We start from the raw sequence: 27,500 nt of genomic DNA, 5'->3' as shown, positions 1-27,500 counted from the left end.
CGTACATATATGTGACCCTTCGCCTCTCTCTCTCTCTTTCTCTTCTCTCTTTCTTTCTTTCTCTCTCTCTCTTTCTTTCTTTCTCTCTCTCTCTTTCTTTCTTTCTTCTCTCTCTCTCTTTCTCTATCTTTCTCTCTCTCTCTCTCTTCTCTCCTCTCTCTCTCTCTCTCTCTCTCTCTCTCTCCTCTCTCTCTCTCTCCTCTCTCTCTCTCTCTCTCTCTGTTGCTGTCTCCTTTCTCTCACATCACCAATCTCAATCAATTTTATTATCTCCCTTTGTAGCTTTCTCCCTCCCTCCCTTCATCCTCCTCCCTCCTCCCTCTCTCTCTCTCTCGGTATTATGTCGGAACGAACCAATGCTTAAAAACCGAATTTAATGTAAAACTGGTCAAAAATATAAATTGTTGGCATTAGCACCCTAAAATATGTTATCCATTCTCCCCAATAAATCGTATAAACTCAACACAAGTCTGATATTTCTGGCTATAAATTCAATTTTCAACATCTTGACCAACCCGACTTTATACCGTTTTGAGGCGAAGGGTCACAATTATGGGCTTGATTTAACATAGTTGCAATGGACAATATTTTCCATTGATTTGAGAGTATTTCAATTACAACAATGAGGCCATAACAAGTTGGGTTATCAGACCTGCATACGAGTACACGTCAGGAAAATTGAATATGATCTTGTCTAAAATATTATTCTAGATAGAAGTTTATGTTTTAGGCAGTTTGCCAATGCAGAACAGAAATCAAAACATAATAAGAATTTACCTCCCCCCTCCCTCCCACACACACACACACACACACACACACACAATCAAGTTTCATGTCTTTGACGATAAAATAAAATATCAATTATTAATTAACAATCAAAATTGGTTGTTCAAATTATATTATTTTAAAATCAAAATCTCATGAATATAAATTATGCATGTTATCTTGATACCAAGTAAATTATCTGTAATCTCCAACCATTACGTGAGTTTTAATCACTGATTTGAAATCTGGCTCTATAAACAGTCGTACTTGGAAGGGAAAAAAAAAAGACATTTTTTTAAATGGCCAGAGATGATATCGCTTATTCAAATATCTATCGATTATTATCCCCTCAAAAACGCTCAAATGTGAGACAGATTTCAGAGATTTTAAGAAGAGACAGATTTCAGAGATTTTAAGAAGAGACAGATTTGAGAGAATTTAAAAAGTGACAGATTTGAGAGAATTTAAGAAGAGACAGATTTGAGAGATTTTAAGAAGAGACAGATTTCAGAGATTTTAAGAAGAGACAGATTTGAGAGATTTTATGAAGAGACAGATTTGAGAGATTTTAAGAAGAGACAGATTTCAGAGAATTTAAGAAGTGACAGATTTGAGAGAATTTAAGAAGAGACAGATTTCAGAGATTTTAAGGAGAGACATATTTCAGAGATTTTAAGAAGAGACAGATTTGAGAGATCTTAAGAAGAGACAGATTTGAGAGATTTTAAGAAGAGACAGATTTGAGAGATCTTAAGAAGAGACAGATTTGAGAGATTTTAAGAAGAGACAGATTTGAGAGATTTTATGAAGAGACAGATTTCAGAGATTTTAAGAAGAGACAGATTTCAGAGATTTTAAGAAGAGACAGATTTCAGAGCTTTTAAGAAGAGACAGATTTCAGAGATTTTAAGAAGAGACAGATTTCAGAGATTTTAAGAAGAGACAGATTTCAGAGATTTTAAGAAGAGACAGATTTCAGAGATTTTAAGAAGAGACAGATTTCAGAGATTTTAAGAAGAGACAGATTTGAGAGATTTTAAGAAGAGACAGATTTGAGAGATTTTAAGAAGAGACAGATTTGAGAGATTTTATGAAGAGACAGATTTCAGAGATTTTAAGAAGAGACAGATTTGAGAGATGTTAAGAAGAGACAGAGTTGAGAGATTTTAAGAAGAGACAGATTTGAGAGATTTTAAGAAGAGACAGATTTGAGAGATTTTAAGAAGAGACAGATTTGAGAGATTTTAAGAAGAGACATATTTGAGAGATTTTAAGACAGATTTGAGAGATTTTAAGAAGAGATAGATTTGGGAGATTTTAAGAAGAGACAGATTTGAAAGATTTTAAGAAGAGACAGATTTGAGAAATTTTAAGAAGAGACAGATTTGAGAAATTTGAAGAAGAGACAGATTTCAGAGATTTTAAGAGGAGACAGATTTGAGGACGTTTCGAGTACTAACTCTGTTATGCTTGCCGCCTATCAGATTTCGAATTTAACGCTTGACAATTAATTTAACGTGACAAATTGTATTTTAGGTTAAATTTACCAGGGGAAAAAAGATTTTGTATTGTATTTCTGACCATTTCGATAAAAAATTCAATTTTCACCGCATACACGGATCAACCCGACATGATATAAATTGATTTGATGAATTTTATATAATAAAATAAAATATAATATAATATAAGATGGGTTTTTTTTTCTTCTTTCCAATACCTCATTGGTATTCAAAGACTTGTCTGTTCCTGTTCCCAGCGAGTGCCCTTTGGCTATTATATTGTTCCGTGATGTTCTGGATTTTGGCTCGGCTCGGCCATAGGGCATCGGTTTCATTGGACATGAAAGACTCGTCGCTTGAGTTGGCGTGAGGAGAAAATTAGTGGTGGAATCAATTAAGCAAGCTTGGGCGGCCTCCTGGCAAAGCTGTTGCTGCAGCTACCGAGGAATAAAAGCTTATTACATTTTCTTTTGGTACTTGTCTCTAATGAAGTAAGAAAAGAAGTATCGACACGAGATCAACATGGCCACATAGATATCGCTGGAGCAAAAAAAAAATAAATAAATAAAAATATATATATATATATATATATATATATATATATATATATATATATATATATATATATATATAATATATATATATATATATATATATATATAAATTAAAACAGACCACGTAAGATAAATCTTGTCCTCGTTCATGAAAACAGGGCCCGTTCGTACGACTGAGCCTCCTGCTCCTCCTCATCCTCTTATTTCTCCTCCTCATCCTCCTCCCCCTCCTCCTCACCAACATCATCATCATCATCATAATCGTCATCATGTGTTGTTGTTGTTGTTGTTGTTTGTTTGTTTGTTTTTTGTTGTTTTTTTTTTTGGGGGGGGGGGGTTGTTGTTTGTTTTTTGTTTTTTTGCTATGATTGGTGATACGAATTCATTTTAAAATGGTTACAAAAGATCAAGACCTCAGCCATATTAGATTTAACTTCAAGTATCATGAACTTCCTCGACACCAGTCATAAATAATATAGGGATGATGATGATGATGATGATATCATAATCACAGCAGCTGCTATGAGTGGTAGCAGCCCCAAGGAAAGAAATAATTGCGCATACGATATTAAGTTATAAGCGGTGCCAAGTGGTGATGGAGAGGCGTAAGAAGCATATATTGTTATTGTTGTTGTTGATGGTGATGCTGCTGATGATGATGATGATGATGATGATGATGATGATGATGATGATGATGATGATGATGATCATGATGATGATGATGATGATGATGATGATGATGACGATGATGATGATGATGATGATGACCAGCAGGAGGAGGAGAATGAGGAGGATGGTGGTGGTGATGGTAGTGATGGTGGTAATGATGATGACGACGACGACGACGACGTGATGATGATGATGATGATGATGATGATGATGATGATGATGATGATGATGATTATGAAGGTACGTAGGTATATTTAAAGTAAAAGTTTTCAAAAAACTATTTTAAAAAACAAAAAACAGAAACCTTAACGTCTCAAAATGGTTTTATGTCGCTTGAACGAGGTGAGAAAAAATAAATAAATAAATAAATAAATAAATAAATAAATAAATAAATAAATAAATAAATAAATAAATAAATAAATAAATAAATAATTTTTTTTAAAATTAAATGAAAAAAAATAATTAAAATAATCTTGATTTATTCTGTTATCGATTTGATAAATTAACGGAAAGAAAAAAAAAGGCTATCCACGTGACGTTATTCATTATACATTATGAGCCGTCCAAGTGCTCAGTGCCACTCGTGCGGTTATGTGGTCTTGTGGTATGACACTCGCTTTCGGATCGGAAGGTCCTGGGTTCGAGCCTCTCTCGGCGCATAGTTGAGTCCTTGGAGAAGGCTCTTTACTCACATACTTACACTCTTGGGTGTTGGAATTCGACCTTTATTCCCTACGCGCCCTCGTAAGCTCGTGCACCGGTTGGGAACACATCCGGAATTCCAAAAAGCAAGAGTGTAAGCATAGAAGGTTACAACATCCTATAGATAGAACGAAGATGACGTCATCAAGTCTTTGTTATTGTTTTTGCCATGCACGTTTATGGGTACTTCTCATTAGACTGTATGAACCAGACTATAAAAGTTCATGGTTACACATATTTTTGTGTGTTGGTCCGTTATACTTCCGGATGGCAATGTTATGAGCTTCTAAGCCAAGCGCCTTCTATCTATTAAGTTTTTTTTTAAAATATCACAACGATTTTTCTTTCCAAATTTTCTAGTTCTATACAAAAGAATCTGAATATGAAAAATGTTCATTGTCCCGTTACAAAACAGGACACTTTTCCTAGTTGAGCTTTAAAAAATTGAGCTTTATATAGCGCAATATTCACTAAATGTGCTCAAAGCGCTTTACAAGGGGTCCCTGACCAACAGCAACATTTAACATGTAGGACGGGAAATGAGGCCTGTTAGGCGATATTACAATTTTTTGGACAAAGACAACGCTATTAATGGCCAGGTACTCATTTTACACCTGAGACGGTGAGAGAATGTGAGTAAAGATCCTTTTCCAAGGACTCAACTATGCGCCGAGCGTGAGACTCGAACCCAGGACCTTCCGATCAGAAAGCGAGTGTCATACCACTAGACCACATAGCCGCATAGTTGGTAAGAACCAGGGTTAAGGCGACGGATCACAATTACGATAAGAGATTATCGTTATCAAGAAGTTCCATTTTTACCAGTCTAACAGAAAATCAAGTCAATGAATTATAAATGAGAGAGCGATTAAAATTGGAAACACCCCGATTATTCCTGGATTAAACCCGAGGCATTTCGTGGCCCCACGGCATCGATAAAAGTGTTTGTGTTTTTATGGCCAAATGGACTGGATTATGACATTGTAATTACTATCACAATTGTCCGAATTGGAAAATTTATGCTTTATGTTGCCGTAATCTGAAAGGGGGGGGGGGGGGGGGGGGGGGGGGAGAGACAACACTTTTGTTACCCAACGTCTCAAAACGGTATAATGTCGGGATGAACTGGACCCGACGTGCACTTTTTGCAGGTCTGATAGCCAGAATCAGGGCCACACATAATTTTATGACTTGGAAATGCAGTTACTATATTTTATTTTTTTAAAATCGGTTTTGGCTCAATCCAGCTATGAAGAATGAATGACGCTCCTTCATAAAACGTTATAATACGTTATGAAAGAAAGTAAAGTAAAAGCAAATTGCCTGAACACATTTTCGTTGGAAGATGTGATAATATGTGACCCATCGTCTCAAAACGGTATTATGTCGGAACGAACCAAATGCTTAAAAGCCGAATTAAATGTTAAACTGGTCAAAAATATAAATAGTTGGCATCAGCACCCTAAAATATGGTATCCATTCTCCTCAATAAAACATACAAACTCAACACAAGTCTGATATTTCTGGCTATAAATTCAATTTTCAACATCTTGACCAACCCGACTTATTACCGTTTTGAGGCGAAAGGTCACATATACACAAACGCACATGAGCTGGAATCAATAATTATAAAACGTTGGGTAAAACTGTTGCCAAAACGAATACAAAAAACTGCCATCTTTAAAATTTACATTTCTCGCATGAAGAAGAATTCGGTCCTCTCTATCTCTCTCTCTCTCTCTCTCTCTCTCTCTCTCTCTCTCTCTCTCTCTCTCTCTCTCTCTCTCTCTCTCTCTCTATATATATATATATATATATATATATATACATATATATATATATATATATATATATCTTTCTCTCTCTCTCTTTCTCTCTATCTATCTATCTAATTATCTATCTATCTATTTATCTATCTGTCTATCTATCTATCTCTCTCTCTCTCTCCCTCTCTCTCTCTCTCTCCCTCTCTCTCTCTCTCTCTCCCTCTCTCTCTCTCCCTCTCTCTCTCTCTATCTATATAACTATTTATCTCTCTCTCTCACTCTCTCTCTCTCTCTCTCTCTCTCTCTCTTCTCTCTCTCTATATATATATATATATATATATATATATATATATATATATATATATATATATATATATATATATCCAGTTTTACTTCTTTGTTCTTTTTATCATATAAAAAGGAGAAAAAAAAATAATAAAGTAGGAACCTGCGAAATGAAGAAGGTAGGAAATTAGATGTGAGTGTTATTTCGTGAAATTCAAGACACACAACAGCATGGCACACAAACACACATAGACACAGAGAAAAAGAGAGAGAGAAAGAGAGAGAGAGAGAGAGAGAGAGAGAGAGAGAGAGAGAAGCAGAGACTCTCTCACACACACACTATATATCATATATATATCATACTATATATATTATATATATATATATGATATATGTGAGTGTGTGTGTGTGTGTGTGTGTGTGTGTTGGAAGGGGAATAGATAGTTCGAAGATGACGTCACTCAGGTCTTTGTTATTGTTTTTTGCCATCCGCGTTTATGAGTAATGCTCACTGAACTGTATTAACCTGACTATAAACGTTCATGGATACACACAGTTTTGTGTGTTGGTCCGTTATACTTCCGGATGGCAATGTTATGAGCTTCTTGGCCAAGCGCATACTATCTATAGGCGTGAATCACACAGAGTTAACAAAGGTGATGGGTTGGAGGTTTATAGAATGTTCTAGAAAAGGAGCTGGATATGTTTGAGGAAGGATATATATATATATTACACCTCATTTTACACCTGAGTATGGTGAAAGAATGTGAGTGACGAGTATTTTCCAAGGACTCAACGATGCGCCAAGCAAGGCTCGAACTCAGGACCTTCCGATCCGAAAGCAAGTGTCATACCACTAGACAACATAGCCGTTCTATTTTTTTTTCTGTATAAAAAAAAATTTTTTTTTGGTTTTGGCTTTTTTTTTCTGGTTTTTTTTTTTTTTAAATTTAGATAGGTTTATTTCGACTTCAGTAACTTTGATCTATTAGTATTAGCTATTTAATAAGGTCATTAAGTGCCTTTTCGTCTTTCAGGCCATCCAAACTTATTATGTATCAACAACTTATTACTTTGATCCAGGCTCGTGTTTCACCAATTGATTCACCAGCCAAACATAATGTTTGTATCAACATCTCTGTTATCTCTAATGAAATGAATGAACACAAGCATTTTTACCCAAGTCATTTATTGAGACGAATCGTGGTGTGTTTTCATTTTTTATGAACTTTTTTTCTCCAATTAATTATTTTTCAATTTCATTTTATGGCGTTGGTTCCAAATAATTGCGACTGTCTGTCGCGTAAAGTTGATTTAACGAGTGTTTCACAGTAATCTCTTTGTTTGGTTTCATTTCAAAACAACGAAGCTGCATTGTACATAAAAGTTGTAAAACGAAAATGACGTCAGTGAATAATGTGTTATTATTTTTAGACGGCCTTTTAGTGATTAGTGCTCGCTAGATTATAATGGCAATCAGACCTCAAAAACGTTAAAGCTTAACACAGTTTTGTGTGTTTGTATGTTTTATTTGGCTGGCGGATGTTGTGATTATTGTACCTAAACGCATGGCATCAAAAACCTCAAAACGGTATTAAGTCGTGTTGGTCAAGATGTTGAAAATTGAATTTATAGCCCGAAACATCAGCCTTGTGTTGAGTTTATATCATTTATTGAGGAGAATGGCAACCATATTTTAGGGTGCTGATGCCAACAATTTATATTTTTGACCAGTTTAACATTAAATTCGGCTTTCAAGCATTTGGTTCGTTCCGACATAATACCGTTTTGAGACGATGGGTCACAATTAATTATTTTTCAATTTCATTTTATGGCGTTGGTTCCAAATAATTGCGACTGACTGTCCCGGTAAAGTTGATTTAACGACGAGTGTTTCACAGTAATCTCTTTGTTTGGTTTCATTTTAAAACAAAAACAAAAAAAATAAATGAGCTTTTAGGTAGTGCAATATCCACTAAACGTGCTCAAAGCGCTTTACAAGGGGTCCCTGGTCAACAGCAACATTCACCATGTAGGACGGGACATAACGCCTGTTAGGCGATATTACAATTTTTCGGACAAAAACAAAATTTTTAAAATTGAGCTTTATATAGTGCAATATCTACTATACGTGCTCAAAGCGCTTTACAAGGGCTCCCTGGTCAACAGCAACATTTAACATGTAGAACGGGACAGAACGCCTGTTAGGCGATATTACAATTTTTCGGACAAAAACAACGCTGTTAACGGCCAGGTACTCATTTTACACCAGAGTAGGGTGAGATAATGTGAGTAATGAGTCTTTTCCAAGGACTCAACTATACACCGAACAAAGCTCGAACTCAGGACCTTTCCGATCTGAAAGCAAGTTTCATACAACTAGACCACATAGCCGCACATTTTAAAAACAACGTTGCTGCATTGTACATAAAAGTTGTAAAACGATGGTGACGTCACTAAGTATTTTTTTATTATTTTATACAGCCTTTTAGTGATCAGCGCTCACTAGATTATAATGTCAATCAGACATCAAAAACGTCAAAGGTTAAAACACAGTTATATGTGTTGCTATGTTTTATTTGGCTGGCGGATGTTGTGAGCTTTTTACCTAAACGCATAGCATCAATTTATTGATCAAGAGCTTTTTACTCTCTCTCTCTCTCTCTCTCTCTCTCTCTCTCTGTGTGTGTGTGTGTGTGTGTCTCTCTCTATCTATCTCTCTCTCTATCTCTCTCTGTCTCTCTCTTTCTCTCTATCTCTCCCTCTCTCTATCTATCACGATGGCAGCCGTTGCTGGGTGACGTGACATCAGACTATTGAAACCAATTGAATTTAGGCTTATGTTGTTTTGTTGGTTTTTTTTTCTTTTTGTTTTTCTTGGGGGTTTTTGTTGGGGTTTTTTTTTTTGTTTGCCGAAAGTAAAATAAATGTTTTATCAGTGTTCGGATGGTTAGTGTGTAGAATATTCGTAGTCACGCCCCAAAGAGCGGATTAGCCTGACCATAATAATAATATAGTACTCGTATACCAGCCATTAGCAATGACATATCTTAATATCCACAGATTCCCGGTGCTTTGCCCTATCTCCTTTGTGGGCCATAACGTTAGAGATTAATAATAAAGAGACACAAACTGATAATGGTAATAAGTGGTGTTGTCTTTTCCGTCCATTAGGGCCGGTTTGTGTTGCAAGGAACTGACATTATATATAATATTATGACCAACCGTCTCGATATAGTGTTAAATCGGCGCTAACAAGATTCAGAATAATGACGTATGAAGGGGTTGGGGGGGAGGAGGGGGGTTGAGAGAGGAAGACCGAGTGTGAAAGAGAGAGAGAGAGAGAGAGAGAGAGAGAGAGAGAGAGAGAGATAGAGAGAGAGATAGATAGAGAGAAAGATAGATAGAGAGAGAGAGAGAGACACACACACACACACACAGAGAGAGAGAGAGAGAGAGAGAGAGAGAGAGAGAGAGAGAGAGAGTAAAAAGTTCTTTATCAATAAATTGATGCTATGCGTTTCGGTAAAATACTCACAACATCCGCCGGCCAAATAAAACATACCGACACACAAAACTGTGTTTATTAACCTTTAACGTTTTTGATGTCCGATTGACATTATAATCTAGCGAGCACTAATCACTAAATGGCCGTCTAAAAATAAGAACAAATTATTCAGTGACGTCATTTTCGTTTTACAACTTTTATGTACAATGCAGCATCGTTGATTTTAAATGAAACCAAACAAAGAGATTACTGTGAAACACTCGTTAAATCAACTTTACGCGACAGTGGCAATTATTTGTGGAACCAACGCCATAAAATGAAATTGAAAAATAATTAATTGGAAACAAAAATAGTTCATACAAAAGGAAAACACATCACGACCCGTCTCAATAAATGACTTACTCAGGTGTAAAATGAGTACCTGGCCGTTAACAGCGTTGTCTTTGTCCGAAAAATTGTAATATCGCCTAACAGGCGTCATGTCCCGTCCTACATGTTGAATGTTGCTGTTGACCTCTTGTAAGCGCTTTGAGCACATCTAGTGGATATTGCTCTATATAAAGCTCAATTTTTAAAAAAATTGTTCGAAAAATTATAATATCGCCTAACAGGCGTCATGTCCCGTCCTACATGTTAAATGTTGCTGTTGACCAGGGACCTCTTGTAGAGCATTTGAGCACGTTTAGTGGATATTGCGCTTTACAAAAGCTCATTTTTTGTTGTTTTGAAATGAAACCAAACAAAGAGATTAGGAGGTACTGTGAAACACTCGTTAAATCAACTTTACGCGACAGACAGTCGCAATTATTTGGAACCAACGCCATAAAATGAAATTGAAAAATAATTAATTGGGGAAAAAAAAGTTCATAAAAAATGAAAACACACCACGATTCGTCTCAACAAATGACTTGTGTAGAAATGCTTGTGTTCATTCATTTCATTAGTGATAAAAGAGATGTTGACACAAACATTATGTTTGGCTGGTGAATCAATTGGTGAAACACGAGCCTGGATCAAAGTAATAAGTTATTGATACATAATAAGTTTGGATGGCCTGAAAGACGAAAAGGCACTTAATGACCTTATTGAATAGGCTAGCTAATACTAATAGATCAAAGTTACTGAAGTCGAAATAAACCTATCTAAATTAAAAAAAAAAAAACCAGAAAAAAAAAAGCCAAAACCAAAAAAAAATTTTTTTTTATACAGAAAAAAAAATAGAACGGCTATGTTGTCTAGTGGTATGACACTTGCTTTCGGATCGGAAAGTCCTGAGTTCGAGCCTTGCTCGGTGCATAGTTGAGTCCTTGGAAAAGACTCTTTACTCACATTCTCTCACCGTACTCAGGTGTAAATTGAGTACCTGGCCGTTAACAGCGTTGTCTCTGTCGGAAAAAATTGTAATATCACCCGACAGGTGTCAGGTCTCGTTTTACATGCTACATGTTGCTGTATGTCAGGGACCCCTTGTAAAGCGCTTTGAGCACATTAAGTGGATATAGCGCTATATGAAAGCTCAAGTTAAAAACAACTCGATCATTTATATAGCGTAATATTCTATAAACGAGCTCAAAGCGCTTTACAAGGGGTCTCCAGCCAACAGCAATACTTTAACATGTAGGACGAGACATGACTCTCGTTAGGCTATAATAGCACAGTTTGTTTTCAACAGAGACAGTTGAGTGTATTCCTCTTAGTGGAGACCTGTGCTGTGCTTGTCTCTGGGTGAGACTTTTAGGCGATCTCAAACTATGTAGGCTTTGATAGTGTGCTCTTGGAATTTACATGTTTCCTATTTGAACCAATTCCCCTTTCTCTTACTTATTCTTGGGTGCTTAAATTGTAATTCTAGACCTTTTTACTATCCCATTCTCTTCCTTTTTACTGGCGCTGATATAACCTTAACGTGTTGCAAGCGCCGTAAAACCCTTAAAAACAAAACAGACAACGTTAATGGATATTGCGCTATATAAAAGCTCAATTTTTTTATAAACACTGGTTCCATGAGTCTGATGATCATCATCCCTGATGCTGTAAGACGTCATTGTCACCGTGTTGTTACTATTGGATACACACGGGGGGGATTTCTAGATGTAACGATCCACACAGAGACGGAAGTGAAAGGGACCACTCAGAAACGGGAAATTAACACATCCAGATAAAGGGACTGAAGAGTGGAAATCCCTCGGATTTGAGAAGTCGGCGAATTGGGGCACGGTGAACTTGCAACCGTTAATCGTCACTTCCGTATATATATATATATATATATATATATATATATATATATATATATATATATATATATATATTATATATATATATATATATATATATATATATATATATATATATATATATATTATATATATATATATTTTTTTTTTTTTTTTTTTTTTTTTTTTTGTTTTTGTTTTTGTTTTTTTTTTTTTTTTTTGGGGGGGGGGGGGGGGGGGGGGGGGGGGGGAAGGGTCATTTAATGGAATTAGATACCCACAATTCCTGTAATGCTTTGGTTTCCATTCATTCTTTGCCTGGTTGGATTTGGTTGTTTTGGTTTTTGCTTTGTTGTTTTGTTTTCTTTTCTTTTTGTTTTGTTTTGTTTTGATTTTGATTTTTTTTTTATGTTGTTGTTTGTTGTTTTTTAAATCTATTTTTCTTTGAGGTAAGGAGGGGAGGGGGTTAATTCTTGCCAATACTCTTCAACAGTCGTAACGTCACTTCCTTCCTAATGACGCAAGGTAACCTAGTAACACTGGCTCTAAACTATGGGAACAATGGCGACGCCCGTATGAAATATTTCCCCGGCGAGCATAAAAGCGTATCCAGAGGGGGGAAAAACATAAATCCGATCATGTTTTGACTTTTACACATTCTGATCACAAGACATATGAAAAGTTCTAGCCAGCATGGAGAAGAAAAAAGTAATGATTTTCTTTGTTTAGAACCACGATGGCCGCCGTTTCTGGGCGACGTGACATCAGACTATTGAATCCGATTATAATAATACAGTTTTTGACCAATATTGGATATTTCGTAACCTCGGAGATATATCCTCTCAAGACTGGGGGTCATCCCTCGGTCCGAAAATCCAATAAAGATCAACATATGTATAGAGGAAGCGTGGCTCAGTGGTACGGCCTTCATTCGCTTCCTACCCGAAAGGTACCGAGTTCAATCACCCGCCGCTGCGTTGTGACGCGGCCTTGAGCAAGTCACTCATCTCGCCCTAGCTCACTTTGCGGCGCTGCGCTGTGGCTGACGCCTGGGTTATTCCACCAGTCTTCCCTTGGAATAGACCCTAAAGACAAATTTCGCCTTGGGGATGAATAAAGGGAATTTTATTTATTTATTTTATTTATTTATAATAATAATATTCGTATAGATAGTATGCGCTTGGCTAAGAAGCTCACAACATTGCCATCCGGAAGTATAACGGACCAACACACAAAACTGTGTGTATCCATGAACGTTTATAGTCAGGTTAATACAGTTCAGTGAGCATTACTCATAAACGTGGATGGCAAAAAACAATAACAAAGACCCGTGTGACGTCATCTTCGAACTATCTATATTATAGAAGCCATAAAAGCGCCGCCTCTTAATTGGATAAATACGCTTAACCAGGAAGTTATGAAATAATTGGGGATTCCCGTTTATCCATTCTTCTATGTCATACTTCCTGTTGATTCCATCGGCATGCCATTGTTGTTCTGGAAACTCTGCTATCAGCGAAGCATGTCTCTCGCCTTACCTTTGAAAATGACAGCTTGGGGAGCAGATATCGGCGCTAGATCGTGCGGCTATGTGGTCTAGTGGTATGACACTCGCTTTCGGATCGGAAGTTTCTGGGTTCGAGCCTCGCGCTGGGCGCATAGTTGAGTCCTTGCAAAAGGCTCTTTACTCACATTCTCTCACCGTACTCAGGTGTAAAATGAGTACCTGGCCGTTAACAGCGTTGTCTTTGTCCGAAAAATTATAATATCGCCTAACAGGCGTCATGTCCCGTCCTACATGTTAAATGTTGCTGTTGACCAGGGACCCCTTGTAAAGCGCTTTGAGCACATTTAGTGGATATTGCGCTATATAAAGCTTAATATTTGAATATTTGGAAATTGCTACTATTAGCAAAGCGTGTGGTCTCGCCTAACCTTTGAAAATGACAGCTTGGGGGGCAGATTGAAATTGGCGCTAGATTGTTTTTTTTTATGTGACCAATCGCCTCAAGGGGGGGGGGGGGGGGGGGGGAGGTGAAGTAGCCGAGTGGTTAACTCATTCAACCCTAACACCGACTTTATCCGTAGTTTACCCGGGTTACTTTTACACCCCATGCCTATTTATTACATTTTTTCTGTGACAAATTATAGGCGTAGTATCAAAGCTAATGTTTTTAGTTTTTACATGTTAATAATAGTTGAATAAAACTATCTATGCATATGCTCATTTTCAATACAATTTTTCCAATTTTGAAAAGTAGCAAAAATCTCTAGGATTGAGTGAGTTAAGGCATTGCACTGTGACCGGAAGGATCCGGGTTCGAGCCCCGCTTCAGGCACTTTCGTGGGTTTTTTTTCCTTGAGCAAGATTATTAACCCCCAATTTGCTCACTTGGACAACATGGGTGATTCCTGGATGTTGACATCAGACATCTTGTTTCTATATTATATCTATATTCCTTCGTGGAATGCCTAGGCGACGATATTATCTTATGATGTCGTGGTGAAAAAGGCATAAAATTTTATTTTTCTAAAATCGCCTCAAATCGTTATTATGACGGGCGGGGTAGCATAGATACTAATAAATAGTACGTACGGCATTTATGGTCAACTTTATGAGACATGTGAGAAGTTTGTTTTTTTTTTTTTGTTTTTTTTTTGTGCGGCTATGTGGTCAAGTGGTATGACACTCGCTTTCGGATCGGAAGGTCCTGGGTTCGAGCCTCGCGCTCGGTGCATAGTTGAGTCCTTGGAAAAGGCTCTTTACTCACATTCTCTCACCGTACTCGGGTGTAAAATGAGTACCTGGCCGTTAACAACGTGGTCTTTGTCCGAAAAATTGTAATATCGCCTTATTATCATTATCATCACCATTATTATTATTATTATCATTATTCTTTTTAGTTGATATTTGTCATATGGGGGGGGGGGGTGAAATGTTGCAAGGTATCTGTGTCTTGTGCATGCGCGTGTATGGATGTGTGTGAGTGAGTGTGTGAGTGAGTGAATGAGTATTTGTGCCCTATGTATTGTGTGTGTTACGCAATAAGTTAAGAGGAGGAGTAGGAAGAGGAGGAGAAGGAGGAGGAGGAGGAGGAGGAGGAGGAGGAGGAGGAGGAGGAGGAGGAGGAGGAGGAGGAGGAGGAGGAGGAGGAGGAGGAGGAGGAGGAAGAAAAGGAGGAAGTGGTGCGGGGGGGGGGGGGGGGTGAGGAGACACGAGGAGGGTGGTTGGGGGGGGGGGGGAGGTGGGAAGTCTAACAACCGTGGCCTTATGAATATGTAGTAGTTATCGTTGCCATCGACGTTGATTCAGCAAGTGCCGGTGCTAGATATCTAGTGGTTAAGTGTCACGGAGAAATCGATGCCCAAAGGGGTATGTTATGTTATAGCCGATAGCCTCTTAATGGCCCCGGATTTGTATTTCCATGAAAACAAGTGGGATTCCTACAAATGTGAAAACATAAATCCCCCATTGACCACTAGCATTATGAAGAATGCAGAGGTCAGAGGTCGAGGTGTGATGAATGAGGGCCAGATCCATTATTTATGACTCTCGGTGGCAACGCTGACACTGGTTATTATTGTTATTGTTGTTGTTGCTGTGCTGCTCAGACGAAATACTCTTTCCATACTTCAGGCGAAATACTCTTTCCATACTTAAAATCGGCAAGAGACAGATTTTAGTTCACAAATTTATAAGGATCCATTAGAATGACCATGCATTAACTTGTGAAAAATTGATATCTTTTTGAGCTTTTTGTGTGTGTGTGTGTGTGTGTGTGTATTTATTTATTTCATTTTTTTTAACGGCCAGGTACTCATTTTACACGATGAGAGAATGTGAGTAAAGAGCCTTTTCCAAGGACTCAACTATGCGCCGAACGCGAGGCTTGAACCCAGGACCTTCCGATCCGAAAGTCAGTGTCATACGACTAGACCACGTCGCCGCACACTTGTGAAAAACTGACAAACCTGAAAGAAGTCACGGATTGAGATCTTTTTGAGATTTCTTTGTGTGTGCTGCTGCTATGTGATTTCATGATATGACACTTGCTTTCGGGTCGGAAGGTCCTGGGTTCGAGTCTCGCTCGGGGGGATAGTTGAGTCCTTGGAAAAGGGTCGGAAAGTCCTGGGTTCGAGTCTCGCTCGTGGGGAAAAGGATAGTTGAGTCCTTGGAAAAGGCTCTTTACTCACATTCTTCTCACCGTCCTCAGGTGAAAAATGAGTTCCTGGCCGTTAACAGCGTTGTCTCTGTCGGTTTTTAAAAAAATTGTAAGATTGCCTAACAGGCGTCATGTCTCGTTCTACAAGTCACAGGTTGCTGTTTGTCAAAGACCCTTTTTGTAAAGCGCTTTGAGTACGTTTAGTGGATATTGCGCTATATATAAAAAAATCTCAAGTTTTTTTGTTTGTTTTTGTGTTTGTGGTTAGGGGTGTTAGATTGTTTATTTATTTGTTTGTTTGTTTGTTGTCCGTTTAACGATACAGAAATCGGGGTAAACTCTGACTCTGAAGGGCTTCTACAATAAGACATATAAAACTTTCGGAAATGAGATTAGCGGGAGAGTAGCGTCCCTTGATTGGACGTCACACATAGTCTGTGACGTCACCGGCGGAAAAGTTATTAGAGAGAGAACGTCATGTTGGTTGTGCGCATGCATCTATCGTCCTAACTTCCGATGAAAGCGGCTTGAGACACTTCAAAACCAAATTGACGTTCTCTCTGTAAGGTGACGTCCAATCAAGGGACGCTGCTCTTCCGCTAATATCATTCCCTATAAGACATATAAAACTATTCCAAGATTCATATTATTTTTTTTTTCACTTTGAAATTAATTGATTTTCAGCGATTAAATCGCATGACATAGATACCAAAATATGGGATTACTTGGGATTACTTTTCTTGAGCAAAAAATTAATTAGATAGTTGCACCCAAAACTTTTTGGGTTGTTTTTTGTTGTTGTTGTTGTTGTTGTTGTTGTTGTTGTTGTTGTTGCTGTTGGGTTTTTTTTTCAAAATCTTATAATGAGTGAAAACATGACTAAACATTGTTAGCTTTTGAAAAATAAAAGTGTGCATTAATTTGGGTTTTTTTTGTTGGGTTTTTATTTTGTTGTTGTTGTTGTTGTTGTTGTTGTTGTTGTTGTTGTTTTGTTTTTGTTTTCAAAATCTTATCATGAGTGAAAACATGACTAAACATTGTTAGCTTTTGAAAAAATAAAAATTTTCGGTGCATTAATCTTTTTCAAGAAAGTGGCCCAAGTAGCCCCCCGATCTCCAAATCAAGTCAGCCCATATTACGGGTAGATACCAGCGGTTATATATAGTATGCAGATGACGTCACTCAGGCCTTTGTTATTGTTTTTGCCATCCGCGTTTGTGAGTTGTTCTCACTAAACTGTATTAACCAGACTATAAAAGTTCATGGTTACACAGAGTTTGTGTGTTGGTCCGTTATACTTCCGGATGGCAATGTTGTGAACTCCTTGGCCAAGCGCATTCTATCTATAGATAGTATGCGCTTGGCTTAGCACTGCGTGGAATCAGTGATATTTCAGTTGGAACCCCCAAGGGACCAATAACCCTCCCTGCTCGCTACCTGCATGAGGTCATTGGAGTTCAACTGGTATCAGGCAGTGCCGTGTCCAATGGGGGCAATTATGGATATTTATGGTCTCATAATATGTCTGTATAGCGGGAAAACAATAACAGACTCTTTCACTTTATTATTTTGATTTGAAAAATCAGTTGTCTTTCTAAACATCAGTGGAAAATTTGACATCCTTGTGGTTAATAGTTTTCTTTAAATATCACAAAATGGGGATCGAATTTTAAGTGCTTGTAAATTATGGTGCACTTAAATAAAAAATTTGTTATTCAAAACTCAGCGGCAGTATCTCAATAATTTTAATAAATATAAAAAGTACATATATGCATATATGTTCCTGTGCATTATTATCATATTGGCAGTTGATTTTCATGATTTATTCTTGGTTTTGTTAGTTCTGTATTTTTTTTTTTACCATTTCCGTTCCTCTCAAACAGTTGTTTTGGTCATAACAGTAAACTGATATCATTTATGTCTTTATGTGGTAAAATAACTCATAAAGCTAATATTTTATTGACCAGTAAAAACTAAAAACCAATATTGTGTATGATTTCAATATCTCAATTTACTATCAATCTGCCTATAAAATATGACCTCTTTACAAGAAAAAAAATCAATCACCCAACAAGGTTACTGGACATGCTACAAATATTGCAGTATCAATCATCAATTACAACAAACACTAAGCACTGGTACTGTTAAATTAAATGATTTGCTCAAACAGACGGACATAGTAGAGTATGTGGACAAAAGAGGATTCAAAATTATGAGGGCATATAGTTTATTCCAAGTTGCAACCTGTTTCTCCTTTTTGACCAACTACATTCAAAACGAACACACTGTCCATACAGGTAATGTAGAATCATCTCCTTTCCTCCAAGAAAACACATTTAGTCATTGTCTTATAAAGTCATCTGATATACCATTGAACTCCAGTCAGTCAAATTTAGAGATAAAACAATTGAACAACAACCAGAGCCAAATCAGTACAATACCACAGGCATACCACAGCAAGATCATTTAATTTTTGGGAAATCACTGCCATATATATCTGGACGCTTCAGTCTATAAAAAGTTAACACATTCACTTGTGCACAAAAGGAGAACTTGAACTTACATTATGTTACTTATTCAACATGCAAAAATACCAGTAATTGAGATGGATTTCAATGACCTTAAACATTGACTTCTATATGACACAATAAAGTCGGTATTTCCTGAGACAACCACACAAAAGTAGTATACATCTTCAAACAATAATGCCTCACATTCATAAAAAAATATAATTTTGACTTGAATCGTAAGGGATTTAAGTATAGAAAAATGCCATCAAGCCATTAAAAAGTTGGCTTTCAAATGTGCCCAAAACTACATAATATCTAAATCAGTTAAATGCTTAAAAAATAAGATTAATAATATATACGTATAATGGTTTATATTTAATTCCTAAACTGATATTTGGACATAATTCATGGCATGGAAGACTGTGGGAGAGAAAATGAGGATCTCACCAAGTCATGCCAAATAAGAAATTTACAATAAAAAATTCATATCTTTTAAGATTTTACTGCCCGGACAACAAAACTTGGCATGTGTCAAGATCATCACTTTTACTTTACAATAATACTTGTTTCAATCATTTTCTGCCGCTGGGAATTAAATTATTAATATGCAAATTACAACAAATCTATTTCATTGATAGCTCAAAAACCACTAAATTGACACTTCTCTTATGAGCAGCCTTAAGAGGATACATTATTATCAACCATGGCATATGATTAAAGAAACCATTGTTTTGCTTGTGGTGAGGGAACAATTTTCATATTCATGTTAGCAACTGAGCAATATCATGAAATATTGCAGCAATTAATTACCATCAGCGGCATCACAGATTCCCCCTGACCGCTACCTGTTACACCCATGGGCTGACCCCACTAATGGGGTTAAGTTGACCTAGCACTGAAATACCGCTCAGAGGGGAAAATGCCACGCAGTGTTAGAAGCCAAGTATAACGGACCAACACACAAAACTGTGTGTATCCATGAACGTTTATAGTCAGGTTAATACAGTTCAGTGAGCATTACTCATAAACGCGGATGGCAAAAAACAATAACAAAGACCTGAGTGACGTCATCTTCGAACTATCTATAGGGTCTCAGATTAAACTCACTCAACCCTAACACTGACTATATCCGTTGTTTACCCAGGTTACTTTTACCCCATGCCTATTTGTGACCCATCGTCTCAAAACGGTATTATGTCGGGACGAACCAAATTCTTAAAAGCCGAATTTAATGTTAAACTGGTCAAAATATAAATTGTTGGCATCAGCACCCTAAAATATGGTTGCCATTCTCCTCAATAAATGATATAAACTCAACACAAGTCTGATATTTCTGGCTATAAATTCAATTTTCAACATCTTGACCAACCCGACTTAATACCGTTTTGAGGCGAAGGGTCACATTTATTACATTTATTTAGACAAATTAAAGGCGTAATATCAAAGTCAATGTTCTTAATGTTTACATGTTAATGGTAGTTGAATAAAAATATCTAGATATGCACATGCTCATTTTTAATACATTTTCCCCCAAATTTGAACAGTAGTAAAAATCTCTAGGATTGAGTGAGTTAAAACAAAACAAAACAGGATGAAGCCTGTTACAGAAGTAGTGAACATTCTTTACCTCGATGGACCCAAAATGTATCAACTATCTTTGTCAGTTCAAGCGTGGCCATCGTAAAGTTATGGCCTGACACTGCCCAAAAAATGACGTCAAAATGCCAGTCTTTTGCCACAAAAGAAAACAAATCGTGAGTTGTATTCAATAGTTCAGCCAATGAAATAACTTGTTTCCATGAGCTCTACTAACGACAACTGACTAGACGCTACAAAAACCAAATTATAATGACGTCAAACTGCCAGTCCTTTTGGATTTCAGTATCAGGCTATAACTTAACGATGGCTACGGTACTACTAACGACAACTCACTAGGCGGTGCAAAAACCAAATAATGACGTCAAACTGCCAGTCTTTTTGGATTTCAGTATCAGGCTATAACATAACGGTGGCTACGGTACTACTAACGACAACTCACTAGGCGGTGCAAAAACCAAATAATGACGTCAAACTGCCAGTCTTTTTGGATTTCAGTATCAGGCTATAACATAACGATGGCTACGGTACTACTAACGACAACTCACTAGGCGGTGCAAAAACCAAATAATGACGTCAAACTGCCAGTCCTTTTGGATTTCAGTGTCAGGCTATAACATAACGATGGCTACGCTGATACTGACCAATAATGACGTCAAACTGCCAGTCCTTTTGGATTTCAGTGTCAGGCTATAACTTAACGATGGCTACGGTACTACTAACGACAACTCACGAGGCGGTGCAAAAACCAAATAATGACGTCAAACTGCCAGTCCTTTTGGATTTCAGTATCAGGCTATCACTTAACGATGGCTACGGTACTACTAACGACAACTCACTAGGCGGTGCAAAAACCAAATAATGACGTCAAACTGCCAGTCCTTTTGGATTTCAGTATCAGGCTATAACATAACGATGGCTACGGTACTACTAACGACAACTCACTAGGCGGTGCAAAAACCAAATAATGACGTCAAACTGCCAGTCCTTTTGGATTTCAGTGTCAGGCTATAACATAACGATGGCTACGCTGATACTGACCAAAAATGACGTCAAAATGCCAGTCTTTTGCCACAAAAGAAAACAAATCGTGAGTTGTATTCAATAGTTCAACCAATGAAATAACTTGTTTCCATGATCTCTACTAACGACAACTCACTAGACGGTGCAAAAACCAAATAATGACGTCAAACTGCCAGTCCTTTTTCGATTGATCCAGAATGAATGTATCAACTATGTCAGTTCTAGGGTGCTGACTTATTTATTTGTGACCCTTCGCCTCAAAACGGTATTAAGTCGGGCTGGTTAAGATATTGAAAATTGAATTTATAGCCAGAATCTAGAAATATCAGACTTGTGTTGAGTTTATATGTTTTATTGATGAGAATGGATACCGTATTTTAGGGTGCTAACGCCAACAATTTATATTTTTGACCAGTTTAACATTTAAGTCCGATTTTAAGCATATGGTTCGTTCCGACATAATACCGTTTTGAGACGATGGATCACATTTATGTTAATGGACTGGTTGTCCTTCACCTTATTTGAAAACAGTTTTGTATAATCTAATGTAACGAACAATATATATATATATATATAACAATATAACACTGGAGAGTCAATTTTCATAATATAGTGTAAATTGTTCCCCTGAGAAATAAAAAAAAATACTGTTGGGTTTTTGTTTATCATCCAATGACGATCGTAAAGTCAAAATTTGATTAAATGTCTGAAAGAGAGAGAGAGAGAGAGAGAGAGAGAGAGAGAGAGAGAGAGAGAGAGAGACGGAGGGAGAGACATGGGGAGAGAGAGGAGGGAGTGATAGAGAGAATTATACTGCTAATGGTGTCCGTACAGAAACAAAAAATAATGTCGTACATCTAAAAAGTCTTCATTCCATCCAATTGAAACGCACAGATTATTAAAGAGTAATTTTAACGACTTGCAGGGTAGATTGCACACGTTTGTCCTCTTGATATCAACAAAGGGGGGGGGGGGGGGGGGGGGGAGAGAGGGCGCGAAGTGGCCGAGGGGTTAAGGCATTGAACTGTGATCCGGAACGTCCTGGATTCGATATATAGATAGATAGATAGGTACAGTGGCGTGCCATGCTTACAGTATAAGGTGGTGCCAGAATCAGAAGAAAATGACTTAAAACATGTTATATTTGTAAATACAAAAGAAAGAAGAAGAAAAATTTAAGAAAAGACTTACTCAAAAAAGTAAGAAGAGGTATATACAATTTGACAGGGGTTTTTTTTTTTTGTTAATTTGTTTGTTTGTTTTTTGTTTTCTTAAAATTCTGTAATCCATTTTTTAAAAGATGGATAGCGGTGCCAGGCACCAAATCAACCAATATAGTCACGCCCCTGGATAAATAGATAGATAGATAGATAGATAGATAGATAGATAGATAGATAGATAGATAGATAGATAGATAGATAGATAGATAGATAGATAGATAGATAGATAGATAGATAGATAGATAGATAGATGGATAGATAGATAGAAAAGGCCTGAAACATCGATGTAGACTGACTCCAACATCGTGGTAAAGATTGAAATAATAATTCGTTCCATTGTTACATGTCGAGCACTATTCGTACCATATTTGTATCCAACATTTGTATCCATGCAATAGATAGATAGATAGATAGATAGATAGAAGTGTAAGGCTTACCTATATGACGTCTGTTTCCGTATTGTAAAAGTGGACAGTCGGTCAGGTAGAGACTCGTCCATTTCGTCCGAGTCGCTATGACAGGTGGCGCCGCCCTCTGTCCCACCAACGGCCACCACCCCCGTTCCTACGTCGACCCCAGCTATAGCTTGCTGCTCCATCTGAGGCAGAGTCCAACTTCCCGACGATTTAAAAGCCACCTTCAAGCTGATTGGGCGATTAGGTGGCGAAACTTTAGGGACGACTGGTAGTAGTAATCCATACTAGAATGCTTGTGGCTGAACTTTTTGTATTCCGTTGTGGTTGGTCGTTGTATTAATAATAATAATATTTACGAACTTCAAGAACATTCACAATGCTTGTAGGAATCCAATACATTTCTATTTATTTCCGTTGAAAACGATAGTAATCCGAGATTGTGGAAAGATTGAATGACACTTATAAACTTTTTCCTTCTTATTCCTGAGAAATATAAAAACACTTTGTAAGAAAGTTTGACCTATATTTCGATTTATGTTAACAGAAAATTCTATTGCACTTTTAAAAATTATTTTGGGCTTATCTAGAAATATAATTCAAAAGAAATAATTATTTATTTAAACTGTATTCCGCTATTTATTATTTTTTTTAAAAACTTTTTTATAGCGCAATCTTCACTAAACGAGCTCAAATCGCTTTACAAGGGATCCCTAGCCAACAGCAACACTAAACATGTAGAAAGATACATGATGCCTGTTGGCGATATTACAATTTTTTTTCGGACAGAGACAACGCTGTTTAAGGCCAGGTACTCATTTTACACCTGAGTACGGTGAGAGAATGTGAGTAAAGAGTCTTTTACAAGGACTCAACTATGCGCCGAGCGCGCGAGGCTCGAATCCAGGACCTTAGATCCGAAAGCGAGTGTCATACCACTAGACCACATAGCCGCATTTATAATTACTCACATTATTTAAAATGTTAAATCATAAACTTCAATATTTTTTTATCTTTTCGCAATTGGGTTATTTGAGGAAAAAAAACCCAAATGCCTAATCAATTAACTTTGGGATTGGGTAAATAAGCGTAAAATATTTTAAAACTAGACGTCTACGATTAAAATCACATTGGTATTCAAAATAATAATCTCGACGTATTTTCCTGAATTGAATTACGCTACCCGTGTATTCCAGACATGAATATTGGGTTACACATGAAATAGCTAGACATAATATTATAATATTATACATTATTATTTTCCAAACTTCAATGAAAAGAAAATCTGGCACAAAGAAACAATGAAGTAATAATAGTAATAATAATAATAATAATAATAATAATAATAATAATAATAATAATAATAATAATAATAATAATAATAATTAATAATAATAATAATAATAATAGTAATAATAATAATAATAATAATAATAATAATAATAATAATAATAATAATAATAATAATAATAATAATAATAATAATAATAATAACAATAATAATAATAATAATAATAATAATAATAATAATAATAATAATAATAATAATAATAATAATAATAATAATAATAATAATAATAATAGTATTGTGGACGATGACTGCTGATTATTTTATTGTAACGAGAACTAATCACAAATCCAATGGAGATATAGTGGGTTTAACTTTAACCCTCTCCTTACCAACCATAGGAAAATCGTCACATTCGTTATGACGTAACCAACAATTTTCTCATTCTAATTTCTTTTGTACATCAAACATTTTTAGAGGATTTTTTGGTTGGAGATATTTTTTTTAAAAAACTTGACACTGTGTAGAAGCTGTAGAAGAACATAGTCTACCTGTTGCTTTTCTGTTTGAGTAAGAAAAATATCTTTTTATGTTTGGTACTTCTGTTGTTTTTCTGTTTGATTAAGAAAAATATCTTTTTATGTTTGCTGGTAAGTGTGAAGTTTCTAGGAAAGTTCTGAAAATGGCTGGGAAACAGAGAGTTAAATGGGACGAGCTTTGGTTTGAAATTATTAGGTGCAATCTGCTGGATACCTGGTCTGGTGCGTGGACGACTTTGTTCAGAGTGGGCGGATGATGATGATTATAATATGATTCTTATTGAGGTCGAATATGTTTTGCCGAGTTGATGTGTGGAACTCGTCGACTGGTAATCTGGAAAAACAAAACAAAACAAAAATTGATAGGAATTTATTTAAAAGAAAAAAAACATGTTTTATTGTGACACAGCAGCTGTCTCAAAGTTGTGTATTTGTGTTAAAATTGAGCTTTATATAGCGCAATATCCACTAAATGTGCTCAAAGCGCTTTACAAGGTGTCCCTGGTCAACAGCAACATTTAACATGTAGGACGGGCCATGACGCCTGTTAGGCGATATTACAATTTTTTGGACAAAGACAACGCTGTTAACGGCCGGGTAGGCTACTTATTTTACACCTGAGTACGGTGAGAGAATGTGAGTAAAGAGCCTTTTCCAAGGACTCAACTATGCGCCGAGTGCGAGGCTCGAACCCAGGACCTTCCGATTCGAAAGCGAGTGTCATACCACTCGACTACATAGTTGTGTAAATTGAATCTACAGCCATAAATTATTCATATCAGACTTGGGGCAAATTTATATTATTTATGGTGCAAAATAAATGTAATTTCAATTTCAAGCATTATAAAAAACTCGAAAAGTCCGTGTATATTTTCTAAAAATTAACTTTTCGGGGTCCAATTTATTCCGACATAATACCGTTTTGAGATGTGGGTCACATCTTTATTTCACTTATTATTTATTTACTTATTTATTTAGTTATTCATTTTTTTTTAATTTATTTATTATTTTTATTTATGTATTTATTTATTTGTTTATTTATTTATTTATTTATTTATTTATTTATTTATTTATTTATTTATTTATTTATTTATTTATTTATTTATTTATTTATTTATTTATTTACTAGTTTGATTTGATTTTTTAAAACTAAAAGGCAATAATTGTGGTACCAAAAAGGTCATAAAATCGTCTAGGACTATAAAACTGACAGAATGAGATTTAAAGAGAGAAGATAATGATAAATATCTTATTTAAAGGAAATTAATGATATTGATATCCATGTGCCTCAATAAAAAAAGCTACAATTTGAAGTGCTTTGTAACATTAGGAGATAAGGTAAGTGTGACACATAAGCTTAAAAAGGTATTAAGTCAGGTTGATTTAGATAGTAAAAAATTATAAATCAAAGATAATGAAAATGTTGCTGCTTGAAGCTCGAAAGAAAAAAATAAAGATACGTATTGGATTGTAAGCTTCAATTTATTACACCAGACAGATTCTGTGGACGTTTCGGGTTCCCCCTTTATCACCAAAACAGGATGAATGAAACACTACAGACGAATGAGATAGAGTGCTAGTGGCGTTGTTAAGGTGAATAAACAAACACATTGATGGGGCAGGAAATGGTTCAACTCCTTTGTAAGGAAGCGTGGATTAACTCACTCAATCCTAGAGATTTTGCTACTTTTCAAAATTGGAAAAAATGTATTAAAAATGAGTATTTACATAGATAGTTTTATTCAACTACCATTAACATGAAAAAAATAAAATCCAAAACATTAGCTTTGATACTAGATACACCTATAATTTGTCTCAGCAAAATGTAATAAATAGGCATGGGGTAAAAGTAACCCCGGGTAAATTACGGATATAGCCGGTGTTAGGGTTGAGTGGGTTAAAATAGAACAAAAGATATTTATAAAAGGTGCGCAATCAATTATATAAATAAGCAAAAAACGAAACAATCACAGTATTTATCTGTCTTTGTCGAATAAATTGAAGCTTACAATTCAAGGCGTATCGTTATTTTAATCAAAGATATGAAACTTGAATTCAATTTTCAAGTTTTTTAAAAAAGATAATAATGGACCTGAAAAAATCAAAAAGACCATTCATTATAAATTTCTGCTAATCAATGTTTGATTTAAAACCCATTCTTTGGTTCACTTCCCACAGAATACTGTTTGAGGCGATAGGCCATAAATATCATAAATATCACGTGATCAGCTGAATATATATATATATATATATATATATATATATATATATATATATATATATATATATATAATATCAAACTTTAGTTTGGATTTTTCTACGGACATGACAAAATGGATTATGCCGACTGAAGAAGTGTGAGAAACACACAGAGAAACGAGTCGTCTCGGCAAAAAATGTGAGTGAAAATTTACATTATATATATATATATATATATATATATATATATATATATATTATATATATATATATAAATATATATTTTTTATATATATATATATATATATATATATATATATATATATATATATATATATATATATATATATATATATATATATATAAATCGTTATATTGATGTTTCCGGCTCACAATACTCACAATATACGCCATCTGGATATGACGTACCAACACATAAAACTATGTGTGACATTCAACGTTTATAGTCTGATTTATATAATTTAGTTAAAAGTAATCATTAAAATATCTATCTAAAAAAAAAAAAGAACAAGAAAAAAAAAAGAGCTGGGAGGTGTCTCTGTGTGTTCCTTCTTTTTGTGACACATC

The 27,500-nt window shown here is 35.8% G+C and overlaps 1 long non-coding RNA gene across 1 annotated transcript in view; it reads right to left on the bottom strand.

Annotated features, from left to right (window-relative positions):
• Positions 1-27,500, bottom strand: part of LOC144967082 (uncharacterized) — a 232,316-nt gene that overhangs the window by 17,718 nt on the left and 187,098 nt on the right. Inside the window, exons 3-4 of the long non-coding RNA XR_013644318.1 lie at positions 24,928-25,047; positions 22,911-23,472 (exon numbers count right to left, since the gene is read on the bottom strand). This is a non-coding gene — a long non-coding RNA (uncharacterized LOC144967082). The remainder of the gene's footprint in view (positions 1-22,910; positions 23,473-24,927; positions 25,048-27,500) is intronic.

This window comes from Berghia stephanieae, chromosome 3 (assembly GCF_034508935.2).
Source record: "Berghia stephanieae isolate SIO BIC M18660-M18661 chromosome 3, UCSD_Bste_1.3, whole genome shotgun sequence".
Classification (NCBI taxonomy): Eukaryota; Metazoa; Mollusca; class Gastropoda; order Nudibranchia; family Aeolidiidae; genus Berghia; species Berghia stephanieae.
The sequence above is the reverse complement of the archived record's forward strand: the minus strand, read 5'-3'. Positions and strand labels throughout refer to the sequence as shown.